The sequence below is a fragment of the Tinamus guttatus genome, unplaced genomic scaffold (genome assembly GCF_059628265.1).
Source record: "Tinamus guttatus ecotype Peru unplaced genomic scaffold, ASM5962826v1 Tinamus_guttatus_pri_ptg000018l, whole genome shotgun sequence".
Taxonomy (NCBI): domain Eukaryota; kingdom Metazoa; phylum Chordata; class Aves; order Tinamiformes; family Tinamidae; genus Tinamus; species Tinamus guttatus.
The window spans coordinates 2,343,601-2,362,050 of record NW_028288552.1 but is presented as its reverse complement, the minus strand read 5'-3'; positions in this window follow the sequence as shown (position 1 = coordinate 2,362,050).

Here is an 18,450-nt window from a genome sequence, read left to right as displayed (position 1 = left end):
CTGCTGGAGACGCTCTTCTTAATGCAGCCCAGGATCCCATTGGCCTTCTTGGCCACAAGAGCACACTGCTGCCTCATGGTCAACTTGTCATCCACCATGACGCCCACGTCCTTCTCTGCAGAGCTGCTCTCCAGAAGGTCAGTCCCCAGCCTGTACTGGTGTCTGGGGTTATTCCTCCCCAGGTGCAGAACCTTGCACTTGGCCTTGTTGAATTGCATGAGGTTTTTCACCACCCAGTTTTTCAGTGTGTCCAGGTCCCTCTGGATGGCAGTGCAGCCCTCTGGGGTATCCAGCTACTCCTCCCAGTTTCGTGTCATCAGCAAACTTGCTGAGGGAGCACGCTGTGCCTTCATCCAGGTCATTGATGAATAAATTGAACAGGACTGGACCAAGGCTCCTCAGTCTCTGCAGTGAGGCCCTATACTGGAAGATCTCTCTGGGCAGATAGGCAAGGGCTCCGTGCCCTTGAAACTTGGGGAAGATCAGAGAGAGTGACCGATTACAGTTATTGCAAAGCTGAATTTATCTCAACACAAACATTTTTGAGAAATGAGGGTATTCATTGTTCTAGATAACTAGGTATACCAGGTGAATGAGCCAGATGTGTAACTGTTCATTCCTGAGTTAATGAAAAGAATTTTGTGTGATGTGTACAGCTTTCTTGACAGATTTGCTGATGTGCGATTAGTTTTATTTTGAAACTATTACGACAAAACATGACATCACGAGCGCTTAAACTGGCCATCACAAAATTACATTGTCTCCCTATTTCTATAGCTATTGGCTGCTATTTGTACAGCTATTGGCTATCTTGACAATATATAAAAAATCTTTTCGCCCGAATAAAAAGTACAGTATTATATTTAGAAAATCAAGCAGATAATTGAAGTTGAATTCATATGACCTCTGTTGTCTGAGGACAGATACAAGAAGACACCATATATATTTTTTTTTTCTCCACAACTTATATTCAAAATATAAAGCAGAGCTGAAATGGTTGATCCTAGTTACCCAACTTATCTTCCTTTGTCTGGAATTCCTTTATCTCACTATAAACTGCTGTCTTGAGTTCCTGTCTTAAATTTGGTTCATTAATTATCTGTATCAGTTACTACTCCCCATTTTCTCACCATAAGACACTTTAATAAGTTCACGAGGTCTGCCATATATCCAAACAAAACCCACAGTGAATGGTCTAAAGTCAGTTGCCAAAACCCAGAGTACAAATCCAGGCTTCGTACACAAGGTAAATCTATCTTTTATAAGTGACCTCTCTAAACTGTTGCGATGAAAAGAGCATATATGTTACAGGAAATTTAAGGAACATTTTAGAACAGTGTGGAAATATGCTGACTTTCAGTTTAGTGTTTCACACAGGAGATCCTTCCTGTTAATTTGGCAATGTATATTATACATATAAGAGGGTGAAGATTTGTATTTCAATGCTATAATGTTTCAATTTAATACAGATCATTAAGAAACATTTTTCTTTCATCACTAGGGATTGCATTCAACCAGAAATAGTATTATTGAGAGAATCTTCATACCAGGTTAATTCATTGCCCTGCTTTCAGAATAGTTTCTTAAATTACAAGAGATGAAATTAAAATCTCCCTTTCAAATACAACAAGGGATTTAAGACTAAATTCTCACCTACCTAAGGTACACCTTAGCAACTGGGATACATTTTAGGAATTGCATACATTTTCTTGTATGTTATTTTGCAAATTGACCAGGACAGTCCAAAATATGGAAAAGCATTTATTTGTTCTTAACTGAAATGTTTACACAACTCCTCCTTTTTTTTTTCCTTATTTAATATATTTCTGAAAATGTTAGTTTAATGTGGGAGAGAATCAGTCTTTCCCATCAGTTAAAAAAATTGTTGCCGAACTAACAGTGTTGGATCCCATGCATTATGTTGCTTAACATGACCTATTATGATTTTTTTTCATTGGTGTTCCTATCTTTTTATTCTATTTTATTTGTAAATCTAGGATTGGAGACTAGATCATAAGGACAATCTTCTCATTACAACTAAGAATATTAAGTAAATGTTAGGTCAGCCTTCTGTCTGCATCTAATTAAATGCAGTCATTGGAATTATGATTATGAAGTTTTGGTTGTTAATTGTGAAAAAAAAAGTGATAAATAGATATAGGAAGAAAAGAGAAACATTATATTGTCAAACTAATTATGAAGGAACTTCATGCAATTAGTAATGAGAAAAACAATCAGCTAAGGTGAAGTGATGGATATAAGCAATGAGGAAATAATGACCTCTAATTAGGAGCTGGAATATTTATCAAATAAATTGTGACAACTCTGATCTTTGATCATTCCTAGCTAGACTGGCAAGGAAATTCTGCAAGTGATAAGAGAAAAAAAAAAAATCACAGGTAAGGAACATTTTTTATCCTAGCAGACAATAACACCTTTGTGGATAACACCTTATCATACTCTTAATTTTAATCTTATTTTAAACACATATTTTTTGACTAACCTTGTAACTTAATCTACAGGCTTGTGATCATGGTTCTTAGCTTTCACAGCCCTTCTCATTTTGTTTTTCAACAATTTCAGTCAGTCCTCAGACCTAAACTGTCCACCTTTTTTCCTCCTTGTTAATGCATGTATCTTTGTAGATTTCCAGATTTTTGCCTTTACGAGATTATTCCCTATTGCGTTTAATTTTATCACATCAAATGCCCTAAATTAACCTCTTTGCTATTCTTTTTTTGGCCCAAAGTCATCTTTTCATAATTTTTAAACATGATGTAGTTATCTGTCTTTTAAGAGGAAGGAAGAATGTAAAGAGATCTTGACTCTTTTTTTTTTTTTTTTCTCCTCCAGGACATATTACCAAACTCATCATTTTTTTATTTGAAACTTTTGCTGAAGATCTGAGTCGAAGGGGAGTTAGTTAATAATATGGATCCTGAGTTGAAGGGGAGTTAGTTAATAATATGGATCTTGATATCCAACATCATAATGTATTTGAATTTTGTAGATAAGAACTAGCATAAAGATGTGTCATTACTTTGAATAACCAGCAAAAGTGGAGATAGATAGAGATATATTTGTGTTTCCAAAGGATCCTTAAATAAAGTCCAAAGTAATAAAGAGGTTAAGCAGCCATGGAATGATCAGTAAATAACCTGCATTAATCAAAATCTTAGGAGAACCATGGGAAAAGGTAGAAATAAATATATCTCATGATGTGGTAGTAGGGCAATAGCAAGGCTGCTTTCAAAGAGAGAGTAGTATATTTGATTAGACCAATGAGTATCAGCTGAGAAAGGAAATAATTGAACAGAGTGAAAGAGACTATATGCTTCCTAGAGCTGCTTCAGTTCTACAGAATGGTTTGTGTGCCAGGCAACAGGACTGTGTTTTCCAGTTGAACTTATAGTAGATATTAACTTTGTTTGTATACCTTGTTTCAGTTTTTATCATGGCATATTTATCCTTGAGTAACTCAATGTTCCAAAAAGACCTATGCTATTTATTGTGTTTATAAGTGAAATGGAAAAGGAAGCAGGCAGACCGGTAGAATAATATTTTAAGTTACTAAGAGGCAGTAGAGGCTGAGAAACAAGAGACAAGTTTAGAAACATTCAGGAAATCAATTTCTTTCATGTTGAACAATGAAGAGGAATGCCAAAAGATATACATATATGTGTGTGTGTGTGTGTATGTGTGTATATATATATATTTGCTCTAAACTATATTGTCCAAGGAATCAGAATTGGCTAACATTTCTTAAGAACTGGAAAGTTTAAAACATTATCTAAGGAAAAAGAATGTACATCACTGCAGATAACACTTTTCAGAAATGACTTCTTCCTCTGGTTCTTAACACAAGAAAAATGTATGTTCAAAGAGATTTGAAAAGTTGCATCTTTATATAAACTCATATTTACAGTGTGTATTTTAGGGTTTTGGTTTAGGTATTGCCACAGTTCCTGAGGTCAGGAACTTTCCAAACTTACTGTATATAAATCACACAGTATAAGATTTTCATACACAGACCCTTAAGAATGCATATTAAGTCTTATGCTTCAGGATGTACAAAAAACTATTATTCATAAAAGACTTGAGATGAAAGACAGACTATTCTTCCTCTGCTTTCTGGGTATATACATTTTTCAGAAGAGGTGATGTGGGCAACTTTTAGATAAGGCACCCAGCCAGATGAACCAAAGATTTGCTATAACATAGGAACTCACAAACTGAGAGATGCTTTAGAGTTGAAAGCACACAACATCACTTTGGTCCTCGCTCTCTTGCCGAGTGTAAATGCTTTCATGCATTCATATATGTGCAGTCAGCATTACCTTCCCCTTCTTTTTTTCATTTTCCAGATTCTTCTGTACTTGTGTCTCTTAAGAAAATATTTCTGTCTCCTTAGCATGATGTCTTTGCTAATATAATCAATTTTCTTTCTCTGATTGCAAACTCAGTGTTTTATTTATGGTTACTAGTACCATGTTTTGATATTTTGGTTGATTTCTATAATTGTCTAAATTGCCTATAATTTATGTGGCCTCACATTATCTTTCCATTACATATCCTATCACCATTGACATACAAATATAAAAAAGAAAAAGTAATCTGTATAAAAACTGCAAGATATCTCTATGTACTCTCAAATGTTTAAAATGTACAAAGTACATTAGAGAGAGAAAAAAATGACAGTTATAGTGAGACTGAAGAGACACAAATGCAAAGCAAAGCATAATCATATACATAGAGTACATAGACCTATACAAAGCTAGAAAGAGTCAAACAAAGAGATAGTAAAATGATAATCACATATTCAGTAGCAATTACTCTGGGTGTATATGTACCTGCAGTGTCAGCAGTTAGCATTTTCTGTTGGAAAACATGTAAAGATATTACATCCTGCAGGAGAGGATTCAAGAAGCCATCTGCTTCTGTATTTATGACATAACTGGAATACTCTTTCTGCAACTTCATAGTAAGTCTCTCTTCTTAAATAATTTTGGATGCTGGCCACTAGATTTCCAACTACCTGCTCTTCTATTTCTGTTAGTTCTTACATTTTTTTCTTTTTTTTTTTTTTTTTTTGTCTACAAAAAAGAATTGAAGCTGATAGTCAAAAATCACAGTTTTAGCCTTCCATCATATGGTAGTTGGGCAAAACTGCAAAGCATAGAAGAGCATTTACTGGAAATCTGCTTTATTTTTTCCCTAGTTCAACTGCATTCTCAAGTTAGTCAGTTACATGTAGTGCATCAAACTGCCTGCTAAAACCAGTAAAGAGAATTTGGCGTATTTTCCACTGAAAATGCTGATTTCTTAGTATCAAAATGACCTGTAGTATCTGCTGCATAGTTGTCTGCATGTTACGGTTACAAGGCTCTCAGGATTTTAGGAGCTAATAAGTTTTGTCTTATGTTTTGTCTTATGTGTCCATTTTCAGGAGCAAGGGATCTGAGAACTGGAAGCAATCAGGGTTTGCAGGTTTTCTGTGCCTGCAGCTCAATAGGCTGTGAAGCAGAGAGCTGGCCAGAAAGGGCAATTCATCATGTTTATTTAGGAAAAAAAAAAAAAAAAAAAAGGTCAAAACTGATTAATTTCATTTTTGGCAGCAAAATCTTAAACATTTCCTAATATTGAAGATATTTCAAAATAGTTAAGTTTTTATTTCAATGAATAATTATGTTTGATTATGGTTGTATTTATAAATAAGCAAAGAATTTCCCCAAAGTGGAAAATCCTGTTTTCATGCAGTCCTAGCTTCTCTCTTTCAGGCCAGAATTTCTCGCTCAGATTAGCTCCTTTGGAATGCTGTTATGGTGGGAAAAGGGCAAGAAGTAAACTCTATGCTGGCTCTGTTTACACCTGTGCTCCCTTTCCCTAATCTCTGCTTTTGTGAGATGCAATAGAAATTGCATCTATTTTGGACAAGAGCAGAATAAGGCAGCATTGTTTTGATTTTCACAATGTGTATGATTTAGGAACGAAAGTCAAATGGTTTTGATTACACCCAGTGCCTATTTACATGCTGAATAGGAAGAAGTTATTCGACATGTATTTGAGAATTCATATGCAACTTTTCTTTCTAAGCTATTAGACTATCTAGACATTTTAATTTTCTAAGAATTATCTCATGAGACCAGAGAACTGAATATTTTTTCCCCCTATGTGAATAATAACCCCAGAGTCACAGAAATGACTGGTATGAGTGAACAGATAGTCTTATTTCATTTCAGAATTTAAAATACTATACAGAAATTATGGATCCAGGGTGATATAAAAATGTTGTTATGCTTATTCATTGACCTGTCATGTTGTGTTACTTCAATTATATTACCATTATATTACTGCAGTAATTTACTGAAGTTATTTACTTGTGTAATTTCTTAAGCTAGGAACTCGAAAATATAGATATCGTGGGTATTGCACTAAGAGAAGAGCCCTTATTTATCCTATGCCAGCCACATGCATACACAAGAAAAGGTGAATTCTGTATGGGAAGCTGTATTTTTACCTGAAGCTGAAATAAACTTTCTGTACTGCTTTCTGCATGTGAGAGTGTATGTGCACAAATGCTATTCCAAATCATATGGTGTATCCTTAGGTCCTCAGTTCAAGAATGCTTCCTAAAAATGGAGGTAAGCAGGGTCCTACAGATATCACTCTCTGAAAAGGCAGAAGTTCAAAATTATGTCTGTATATTCAGTGATAGAATCACACTAAGTTTCAAGTGTCACTAATTTCACTGATTCTTCAAAAATGGTTCCTACACTGGGAAATGATTCCTGATCTTGCTTGCTTGAATTTTCAGATCAGAATTCATGTATCTACCTACCATGTACATGTCACTGAACCTAATGCACATTGATAATTCACGTCACATACAGTATTTGGGAACATAGTGTAGCAAATTTTTGTGTAAGTTTATCTCTAAGGATATCTCTCCATACATTACTTACTTTTTTCAGGACATCAGATAATTTTTAGCTGTGCGTACAACTGTATGGAGCTAATATGAAAATCTGATTCATCCAGATAATGCAATAGGTTCTGAAGAATTTTCAGGAATTTTCAGGTAAACCATCTAGACTAACCATGACTTGGTCCAGGATATAAAGCTGCACAAAGGAGCTGCAGACCAACACAGAATATCTGAAAGTTCTAGAGGAATACTCAAAAGTGCCTATAGACAGAAAGGGTTTCAGCTGTAAAAATATTATCCTACATGTTTCATATGTACTTAACGTTTTGTATTTAACAAAAAAAAACCAAAGAAACAAACAAACAAAAAATTGTGAATAGTATTACTGGCCTAGGCACATGGGCATAGGAGATAAGAAGATTTAGGAGCAATTTTTCCCTCAGAGATGGCAAGTATCTCAATCCTCATCAGTTAAGTAGGTAGTGATATCAGCAGAATATCTTGCTTATATCCCAGAGGTTATCATGTATTTTCTTCTCTGTCGTTTCCTAGTAGTATCTTTCTAAACAAATCAGTAACACATCATACACGAGAATGCTGAAAAGGAAAGGAGCAATACTACATCCCAGTTATATCAGCAAAGCAATTATAAATATTCTCACCATGTAGCTGGATGTGAGAAACTTCCTTCTGGAAAATCACAGCTTTTACATGAAATAAGAATTCTTCATAGGATTGTCTAAATTTGGCCTTTTCACTTGCTGTAGTCCTTGACCGTTTCCAGTATAAAACTGTTGTCCATGTTGCAGGTGTCAGTAGAGATCTTCTAATGCCCCTGTGACTATTCTCTATTCCTTCTACTCTGCAAGATGGATGAACAAAGTCATGAATGAAGTATGATGCCACAGCACTAGTGTAAAGAAAGCTCTGCATCACGAGTACGAGCCCTCGCTACCAATGCAGAGCATATGTGCTTTCTCCAGGCCAAATTCTGCTCCAACTTGCTGTGAATCCAAAATAAATCCATTAACCATGCATAACGTAAGAACAAAAATGAACTATATTTAATCTACCTATCCTATGCAGATCTTACTGCCTATTCTTTTTTATTGTCTAATAGTTAATAGAAAGAACACATTTTCTAGAAACTTCAATGTGTCAGACTTTTTAAGATTTCTTCACAAGACAAATATGTATATTGAGTAAGGTGCTTTACATTTCAAAGGTACTACAGCTCTCACTTCTGAGTGCTATAGAGAAAATCTAATGGCTTCCAGTGGGAAACAATATTCATTCCACTTTAAATGAAAAGTGCCGTTGGTATTTGAACGTATTTATAAAACTGAATATGTAGCTGTGCTTACCATTTCACAGTAATCCACTAAAGGATTATACTGAGGCACAAGATAAGTACAAGTGCATGAAGCAATCTGGGCACATGAAATAAAAACAGCCAGAGGAAAACTAACAATATTAATAAGTAGGTCTTTTTTCCCCTCTTTCGATTTCGATTAACTGCACAATTTGGATAACAAATAGCTGTCTGTGAATTTTGGTAAGCAATGATTTGCTAAAACTTGTTGCATCATTTTACCGTATTTTTGAGCATGCAGAGATGATGTTTATTCTTCATTAGAAGATGCATTTATTTAATTTTTAAGACAAAAATGCTGAACATTGCTGCTGAAAAATGCTGCTCAGTGATGATCCTGTTGTCTGTAATTTTAGCTTAAAGTTAAAGCTACTTGCACAAAACTGACCATGTTTGCAAATTCTCAAGTTGTATTATTCATGCATATATAAACTTCTTGCCTGGTATCAAATCATTGCTCACAAATATGTGTGTATGTGTATACATATCTATATGTATGCGTGTGTGATTGACAAAATTTGTGTATTTATGAATTTTTATTAAATGTAGTTCATTTATCCTTGAGATGATTATTGCTAACATAATTTTTGAACCCTAACAACTGAATACCCCAGATTAAGATAGACCTTCAAGACCTTATACAACCTATGATTACATTATGGTTTGTCTTTGGGGTTGCGAAGAGGATGTAAAAGAGTAGAAGTAGAGGACAGGAATCATTGCTTTACAATCATACACTGTGAGAATGCATATAGACATATGGAACGTCTTCCCCAAGCAAGAGGAAAACAGTTAAGCTTGTTTTATTGATAACCCAGTTTTCTGTGTATTCCGTAACAATATTGAGTGCTCCATGAAAAACACCAAATTTATATGGCTCTCTGTTAGCTGGTTTCTTTTATGATGGATATCCGTGGAATAAATCTCTTGTGAATGTTTCATGGCTTGTTGCAAAAAATACTTCAGAAAGAGAGTTACTAATTAATTTGCTAATGTAAATGTGACCAAAAACTGGGATTCAATAAGGATAAGTAGCAATAATGAGTGAATTGCTTTGCCAGAGGGAGAATCGGAAAAAATACCAGGGGTCATTGTTATAATGACTCTACAGAAATAAACGAGGTTTAGATATGGATTCATCCTGTAAGACAATAAATACTGAATGTGTGATACCTGGCATGGGGAATAAACAATCAAGATGTACATACAGGTAAAAATCTCATTGAAGAAAGATAAATGTTAGAGGTGGTCTCAATCATCCAGGAATTTTCCAAAATTCACCTAATACAAATCCTATAGACAGAATGAGTCAAAAAATGAAAAGATGGCTTTGATATAGTACACGTTTTTCCTTTTGTTACTTTTTAGATGTCCTGCAACTTCTGTTTCCACATCCTTTTCATAGTACAAGCCACTCTACAGATATGTCTGAATGCCTCCAGGATGAGATCAAAGAAAATGCCACTTGAAGTAGACATTTTATTTTTAACAATATGCTTTGCTCATCAAAGGCATATACAGAAAAAAAGGAGAAAAATATAAGCAATCAAATAATATTCCCAACTGCATACTTTTGGCAGCACAGACAGAATTTTTAGCAATACAAACCATGACATTGCAAACCGAAGTTGTATACAGTGCACTGAATATCTAAGCATTTAAATATATTGGAAAATTGAAGTGAACTGTCTATTAATTGGTTCTATGAGCTATACGAATCTTACAAAAAAGATGTCAAATATAATCACAAGTAATGTGCCAAGATCGTAGTTCAGAACATGTTCACAGAATCACAGACACACAGAATGGTTAAGGTTGGAAGGAACCTCTAGAGATCATCCAGTACAACCCCCCTGCTCCAGCAGGGACACCTAGAGCACGAGGCACAGGGTGGTGTCCAGGCAGGTTTGGAGGATCTCCAGAGAAGGAGACTCCACAACCTCTCTGGGCAGCCTGTTCCAGGGCTATGTCACCCTCACAGGAAAGAAGTTCTTCCTCATATGGAGATTAAACTTCCAATATTTCAACTTACACCCGTTACCCCTCGTCCTGTCACCAGCCACCACAGAGAAGAGCCTGGCCCTGTTCTCCCTACAATCACTCTTCATACTTGAACATGTTAATCAAATCTCCTCTCAGCCTTCTTTTCTCCAGACTAAGCAGGCCCAGATCACTTAGTCTTTCCTCGTATGACAGATGCTTCAGTCCCTTAATCATCTTTCTGGCTCTACGCTGGACACTCTCTAGAAGCTCCATGTCCTTCTTGTACTGGGGAGTCCAGAACTGCACACAATACTCTAGGTATGGCCTCAACCAGAGTTGAGCAGAGAGGGAGGATCACCTCCCTCGACCTGCTGGCAACACTTCTCCTAATGCAGGCCAGGATCCCATTAGCCTTCTTGACATGAGGGCACATTGCTGACTCATGGTTAACCTGTTGTGAAACAGGACTCCCAAATCCCTCTCCGCAGAGCTGTTTTTCAGCAGGTCAACCCCTAATCTGTCCTGGTGCCTGGGGTTATTCCTCCCCAGGTGCAGGACCCCTCGCTTGTCCTTGTTGTACCTCATGAGGTTCCTCTCCGCCCAACTCTCCAAGCTGTCCCGGTCCCTCTGAATGGCAACATAGCTCTCGGGAGTGTCGGCCATTCCACCTGGTTTTATATCATCTGCAAACTTGCTGAGGGTGCACTCTGTGCCCTTTTCCAAGTCATTGATGAACAAGTTGAAGAGCACCAGGTCCAGTACTGACTCTTGTGGGACACCACTGGCCATAGGCCTCCAACTAGACTCGACTGCATTTATCACCACTCTATGGGCTCTGCCATGCAGCCAGTCCTCAATCCACTTCATTGCCTGCTCATCCAGTCCATACTGCCAGAGCTTTCCAACGAGGATGTTATGGGAGACTGTGTTGAAAGCCTTGCTGAAATCAAGGTAGATAACATCCACAGCTTTCCCATTGTCCATCCATCCTATCAGGTTCATCAAACATGACTTCCCCATGGTGAATCCATGCTGACTACTCCTAATCAACTTCTTTTTCTTGACATACCTAGAGAGGGTCTCTAGGATGAGCTGTTCCATCACCTCTCCAGGGATGGAGGTGAGGCTGACTGGCCTGTAGTTTCCCATGTCCTCCTTCTTGCCCTTTTTGAAGATTGGAGTGACATCCTCCACCACCAAGGCACCTTCCCCATTCAGCAGAGGACTAACATTTTCCCTAGTCTTTTCCGTAGACGGATCTCTGGATTTTCACAGATGGATCTCTATACTTAAGTGAATTGGTAGAAAACCATTAAAGTAAGACCTGCTGATGGCTCAGGATGCTTTGAGGGTTATTTATTTATTTGTTTGTTTACTTTCTTGGAACTGGACAGAAGTGTGAATCTTTTCTGTACGAATACAGCTTGATCTTGAGAAAGATATCCATGTTATCTGACAAAATCTTGACTAGAGTTTCATATAAAATATTCTTCATACAACTTTGTAGAAAGTTACAGATCTGATAAATTATTTCCTCTACATCTATAGGTGCTGTAAGATGGTGATTGTGATATTCTCAGATCTACAGTTGCAAAATGAAGAACAATCCAAAGCAAAATGAATTAGCATCAAAGAAACTATTTGAATAAAGCCTTATCTTCTCCTGCATTTCTGCAAAATAATTATTTCTCATAACTTGTTTCTGACATAGCTGTATGCTTTTTGTTTACAAATGATCTAAAGAAAAGTTTAATTAATATATCAAAATATCTATTTGCTATTCAACATTGTTTTACGTATGTTTTATGTACAATAATTTTAGCATATGGATTCTTCAATGATTATTTGCTGTAATAATTACTTGCTTTGAAAACTCTGTCTTCATAATCCTTTCCATTATATTCATTACTGCTGAGTAAAGTTTTATTTTATGAACATTAAAGCTCATTTGCTTTGCCTTGAAAAGCACACACTTGCCCTTACAAATTAGTTCCAGCCTTGAAAACGATTTGTTCAACATTCACGTCACTTTATAACATGACACAAATTAACACAGAGCAATTGCTTGTTTGATTATAACATACCATCCAGATGTGCTTCTCCCAGCTGCTCCATAGTATAAGATTCTCCTATGATTGCCTGTTCGATCTATCCTTTCACTAAAATCTCTTCTTTTTTTTTTGTAACTTTTGTATAAAATATTGTGGACAACAATAGCCATAAGAATGACAGGATCACTGAAATTCAGCCAAGTTGTGAGGCTTGTTTAATGCTTACTTAGTTTAACTAATCAGCATTTAACAGAGCTCCCACACCTGCTCAGTCAGTTGTTAAATCATTTCTTGCTGTTGTCTAGAACTGTCCTTGTGAAACAATGAAATAAGGTGTCTATATGGAAAAGCAATATGATCAGCACGACCATATGGTCAGCTACGCTTTCTGCATTCTCCTAACACTCCACTTGCTTTCATATCCTTTCAAAGCATGTATTTTGAAAAAGCTTTTTTTTTATCATACAAATCAAAAGAGAGATCTTGACAAATGTATTACTAAATGAAAAGATTAGTAAAGTCCCACAAACTAAAATGCATCAATTCGATAGAGAGTTTTCCTAGTTGGAAACATACAACAAATATTTCAGTAGATGTAAATATTTAGAGAACTAGTGAATTTGACACTTATCATCTAAGAATAAAACATGAATTTTAGAAAGGGAATAAGTATTATACACTGAATAAAGAAACACTAACTGCTGAATTATGACTCAATTGAGTGAGATGGTAGACTGTTCCTAAAGAAAACAGGTAGCCTGGAAGAATAAATACAAGATTTATGAAAAAAAGAGATATACTTTTTTTAAAAATAAGCTTAGCAATGGGTATTCAGATACTTTGAAAGTTGTTTACTAGCACCTAGTTGTTTAGGTTGTTTACTAGCAGAGTTTAAATTAATACCTTCAATTCTCATAAATGAAACACATAAAATATTTAAAACATTTATTCATATTTTTACTAAATATGCTGAAGTTAGTATTAATACACATATTTTTACTTAGCAGATTAAAGAATTAACTAAGAAGTTTTTTCTAATAAAATATAATAACAAAATTGTAAAACTGATAATCTGTTAATATTATAAAGCTAAGATTGAAAGCTTTAGAAAGCTTTCAATTTCACAAGAACAAAAAGTATCGTGCTATTAGAAAACATTTAGTAAACTCTTACTAGGAATAAGGAAAATACACTTCCTTTATTTACTCAGTAAATTGTAGTAATGTCAGTCCACAATACTGAGAAACAATATAAGCAACAGCAAAGAATTACCTTACCTCCATAAAGCTGAAGTTATCAAAAACTGATGTTGAGTGTAATCCAAGAAGTTGAACCTGCTGGCCCAAGGGCAAAGATCTTCTAAAACAGACCAGAGTCATGGGAATAGTGAGAGAGAAATTCCCACCAAGAGCCTTAAACGATGATATCTAGATGAGGGTAAAAACTCCCTCATTAGCAGGTAAGCAAAGTATTTTATCCTATTCCATTTCAGTTTCAAACTCTCCAATACCACACACTGGTAAACCCAAGAGATCAGCAGTTAATTCCTCCTGCCATGCAGCAATTATTAGCAGGCTGTTCCAATCTTTTCCTAAATTTTAGTACATGTGCAGGCTGAGAGGAGGGAGAAAAAAAGAAAGAAAAAAAAAAGCTGTGAATCCTAAAATTCATCCAATGTTTTAGAAAGAGTAGAAATAAAAGGTGAACTAAATATGGAATGTTAGTGTGCAACATTAAACACTGTGGGGAATATTCTGTGCTTGCATGTGAAAGGTAGAGCTTTGTAGTTTTCGTTTTCTATATTCATCAGACTTCCTTTAATATCTTGCATAATTTTATCTCCTTTGTATTTTAAAACAAATTCTTAAAAATAGTTCTAAGCAGCAGAAAAATAAGTTTATTACTGAAAATAGACGGCATAAGAGCAGTATGAATTTATAGAAAACACTGAATAGGTTGATATGAAAAGAGAACTGCATTTAATGAAAAATAAGAAAGAGATAGAGAAAAAAAATGGCAGGGAGCAACAGAAATAGAAAAGGAGATATCTTCAATATATTCTGTAGGAAAGTAGAGCAGATTACTATAGGGCAAATTTAGGCATTTATACTGATCGAGATTGTCTTCATGAGGTTTCCTTAAAGTTCAGATACCCAATCAAAGTGTTAACCATAATCTGCTAAATGCAGGCCATCATTCTCTTTGCACTAACCACTGAAGTCCTCTTCCCACAAGTCTTTCTGTACTATCCTCTAGATACAAATCTACCTTCAACATGTTAATCCAACCTTTGATTTGACCATGAATTTTGTTTTGTTTTTCACTGGTGCTTTGTTCATTCTTTGTTACTGCCCAGTTTCTTTTTGTTTGCGTACATATGTTTCTTTTAAAATTTGGTGTTAAAAAATGACCGATAAGTTGTCATCTTAATTCCTCTTTGTGCTAACTAACCTCCTACTGATTCTCTGTTGGCTTTTGCTGTTCAGGAGTGAGCTAATTGAAAGGGAAAGCATTCTTTTTTATAAACTGATGTAAAAACTTTTTACTTTTTTTCTTAACAAGAGTCCTTTTTATTTTCACCATTTCATTAAAGCCTCGAAGTACTGGTTTGCAAAATCCTGCAATTTTGCATCAACTTTCAATTTTGGAATCTGTTCCCATTTGCATTTCATTCTTTCTTGATAGTTAATGAGCCAAATGTGTTTTTTTTTTTTAACATATATGCATACACAATCAACAGAGATTAAACTTTATCAGAAATATTCTAATTAATTGAACTCTACTAGAAATACATGTGCTGTCCAACCCCACTTTTTTGTCAAAATTTATTTTAATATACTGTTTATTCAACATTGTTTATACCCATAATACAGAATATAAAGGAAGTCTTTCTGCTCATAATTTCCTCCCAATTAAATCAGTTTTGACAGCTAATTGTGATATCAACATTTTTGCCCTGTTACCAAAATGACTGACTAAAAAAAAAGACCTAGAGTATAAAAAAAAAAGTCTAAATTTCAAATAGATTAAAAAGTAAAGCCACTGAAAAAATATGATACAAACATTACCATTACAATTATTTTTTCATTTAAAAAGAACTGGGGAGAGGTACAGACAGAGGTAGACTTCCTACAGTTTGAAATACTGTAGTTTTTTTTGTTGTTGTTCTTGTTTTAAACAGTTAAACAGTCTCTCTTCTCCTCTAGTTGCCTCATTTAAACCTGTGCTTCAGTCAAAGAAAAGAAATGAGTTCTTGATCAGAGTTCAAATTTCAAGACCTCCAGTTATTACTGGCAAATGGTAGCAGTATCTTATTGTGCAGTGTACTTACTTGCCTTCACTGCAGTTCTGAACCAGACAGCACTACTGGGCACACCCTCAGCTTCCTCATGAAGGTAATTCATTCTGAAGCTGTTGGCTTCAGAAAAAATTGAATGAGGTGCTTGTGCACTGCTAAGTCTGACAAACCTGCCAGTGTCACAGATTTTCTCAGTTACAGCAAGGATTTCTCATCACACTGTTTTGCTGGAGAAAAAGCCATCAGTCAACAAGGAAATCCCCATTACGTTGACATGAAGTAGGTACTTAGACTTTCAGTGTTGCCTCCTCCTTTCAGATACCAAAGCTTGGATGCTACTAAAGCATTTAGCCTCTGACCAACCAGGAACCTACAGTTCTTCACCCTTCCTCACTCCTGGAATAGGAAGTAGCAGGAGAGTCAGAAGGCCAGAATGAGGGGCACAGCAGAGCAGTAGGAAAGAGTTAAGAAGAATTTAGAAGTCACAGTGGGTCACTGCAAGGGGCTACGCTGAGACATGGGTGAGCAAGAGAACATTCATGGCCTACTGACACAAGGCAGAAATTGTATTCTGAGCCTGTTTTCTATTTCTGAGAAGAATGTCATAGTGATTTAAGCAACATTGTGTTGCTTAAGTATTGGAAATACGCATATGAGGAATATGTGAATAAGGTTCAAATAATTAGCTTGTTCTTGTCCCAAAGTGTTGGGAAGTAGCTTACTACAAGCTAAAATTTCAGATTCTGAAAGTGCTGAAGTACAAAGTATTTTTGGATGGGAAGTTTATGAAAACTGTTCTGTGAACAGAATTCTTTCTTATTTGCCCCTTTACTACAGTGATAGTAATAAGAAAGAGAAAACAGACTCCTAATTATATTATATTACTTGTGCTCATGAATTTTTTATTTGCCTCTGATGGCTGAGGAAGTAGAATTTTACAGACCTTTGTGAAATTTATTCTTTCAGTGTTTTATTTGCAATTGGACCTATAAACAGAATTCCTACAAAACTTTGTAAAAAAGCCTTTCTGTGTGAGATTTCCAACACAAATTTAATTTGTCCGGATGAAGAATCAGGTGCTCACCTGGACTCTAAACTTTTTGAGGTTATTGTTATTTTTAGCGAACCGTTATTTTTCAAGAATATCACGAGCTCATTTTTATTAAGTTTTAATTTTCTATAGTTTGTTTGTTTGTTTGTTTGCATAATCCATATGAAACAAGAAGCAAAACCCCTCTTGGAATAAACTGTTACATTGAACTCAGTAATTATGCCAGAATTTGCTTTACATATAGCACATTTTTGAAATGATTTAGAAAACAATGTTGAGCCTTTATTTTCACCAGAAGGGAGCTCCCCTTAGCTTATCTTCAAACACTGGAAGATAAAAGGACCAAATAATTCTAGTAAGTATTGTCATTTAAGCGCCACTATATGAACAAGCACATTCTTCTTCCAATAAGGTGAATCTGAATGAGTTGTTTCCCCATTCTTTACTCTGTTCAAAAATTCAATTTTCTTTATCCACTTAAAAAGCATTTTAATTGAAATAAGTAGAAGTTGTAATTTCCTTTTAGGCTACACAGCCAGCCATAGAATGTCCTCTCAAAGTAATTAACACAAACCTTTTTACTGCCATTCTAGACTATGTATTTTTACAATACATGCATTTATCTAGACTTTTATGTATCTGTATGTATACATAGGCATCTTTTCCTTTTCCTTTGTTTGTATTTCAACTATTTTGCAATGAGAATAGAAATGAGCTTACTGAGATAAGTAAGGGAAATATAGTCTTTTTTCTTTACTTCACTAGCTGTCTGTAATATAGCATGCAGATTCCTTGTCATACAATACAGTAGCAACCATACAACTCTACAATATCCTATTTCTTCTCCCATCCACATCACAGCTGATTTGGTAAGACATGTCAGTTGTCAATGTCAGAATCAACCTCTGGTGAGCTGACTTTCAGGAGTCATTTTAGAAAACAAATTTAATTTTGTTCAAATTCTGACAAAGCTAATGTTGGTGAGGTTCATTCAGGAGCTTGCTCAGTCCTTAGTTCTCCTGACATTATTGAATTAATGTATGATACAACTGACTAGAAAAATGGTTTTGAGGTTATTAGCATCATTTGTCTCTCAAACTTTTCAAAAGTGAAAGTACAGTATAGAACAGAAGAGACACTCAGTGGGTTTCTACACTCAACTGCTTACCCAAAGAACTAGGTACCTTTAACACCCTTGCCTGATCTTGTCCCAGAATTGCGTTACGGCAAGCTGGTATATACCTAAATCCTGCCTACATACTGCGAGAATCAGGAACCTGGAAGATCAGCCTCTGTGTTCTCTAAGGGACCTCATGGAAGAGATGTGCCCAGAGCATAGCTAACAAAAGTCAGAATATGCAGTGGATCCATGCTGGATAAAACACATACAGTTAAACATCATCTACATAACAGCATTTTGTCAACAGCTATCATACTCACCCATGAAATGAGAAACACATGTTCTGGTGTCTTCTCAGCTTTGGGGACTCAAACCTAGATCTTTACTTTTGGAATACCCTAAACAAATTGAAATGGATTAGTTGTATGCAATGGGGCATGCTACTTGCTCTCCATCCTTCTTAAGGTGAAGTGATATTGTGCAAGTTTCATAAAGTCAGAGGGAGCTCTAATGGAAGAACACTGCCTCTGTGACATAACACTTTTAGGTGAAAATCCTGCACTCTTCTTTCAGGACTGTTTCTGTGTTTTATAATTAACCCTCACAAAGAAAAAGGTAACTATTGGACAGTGATAGAACAGGCAGACAGT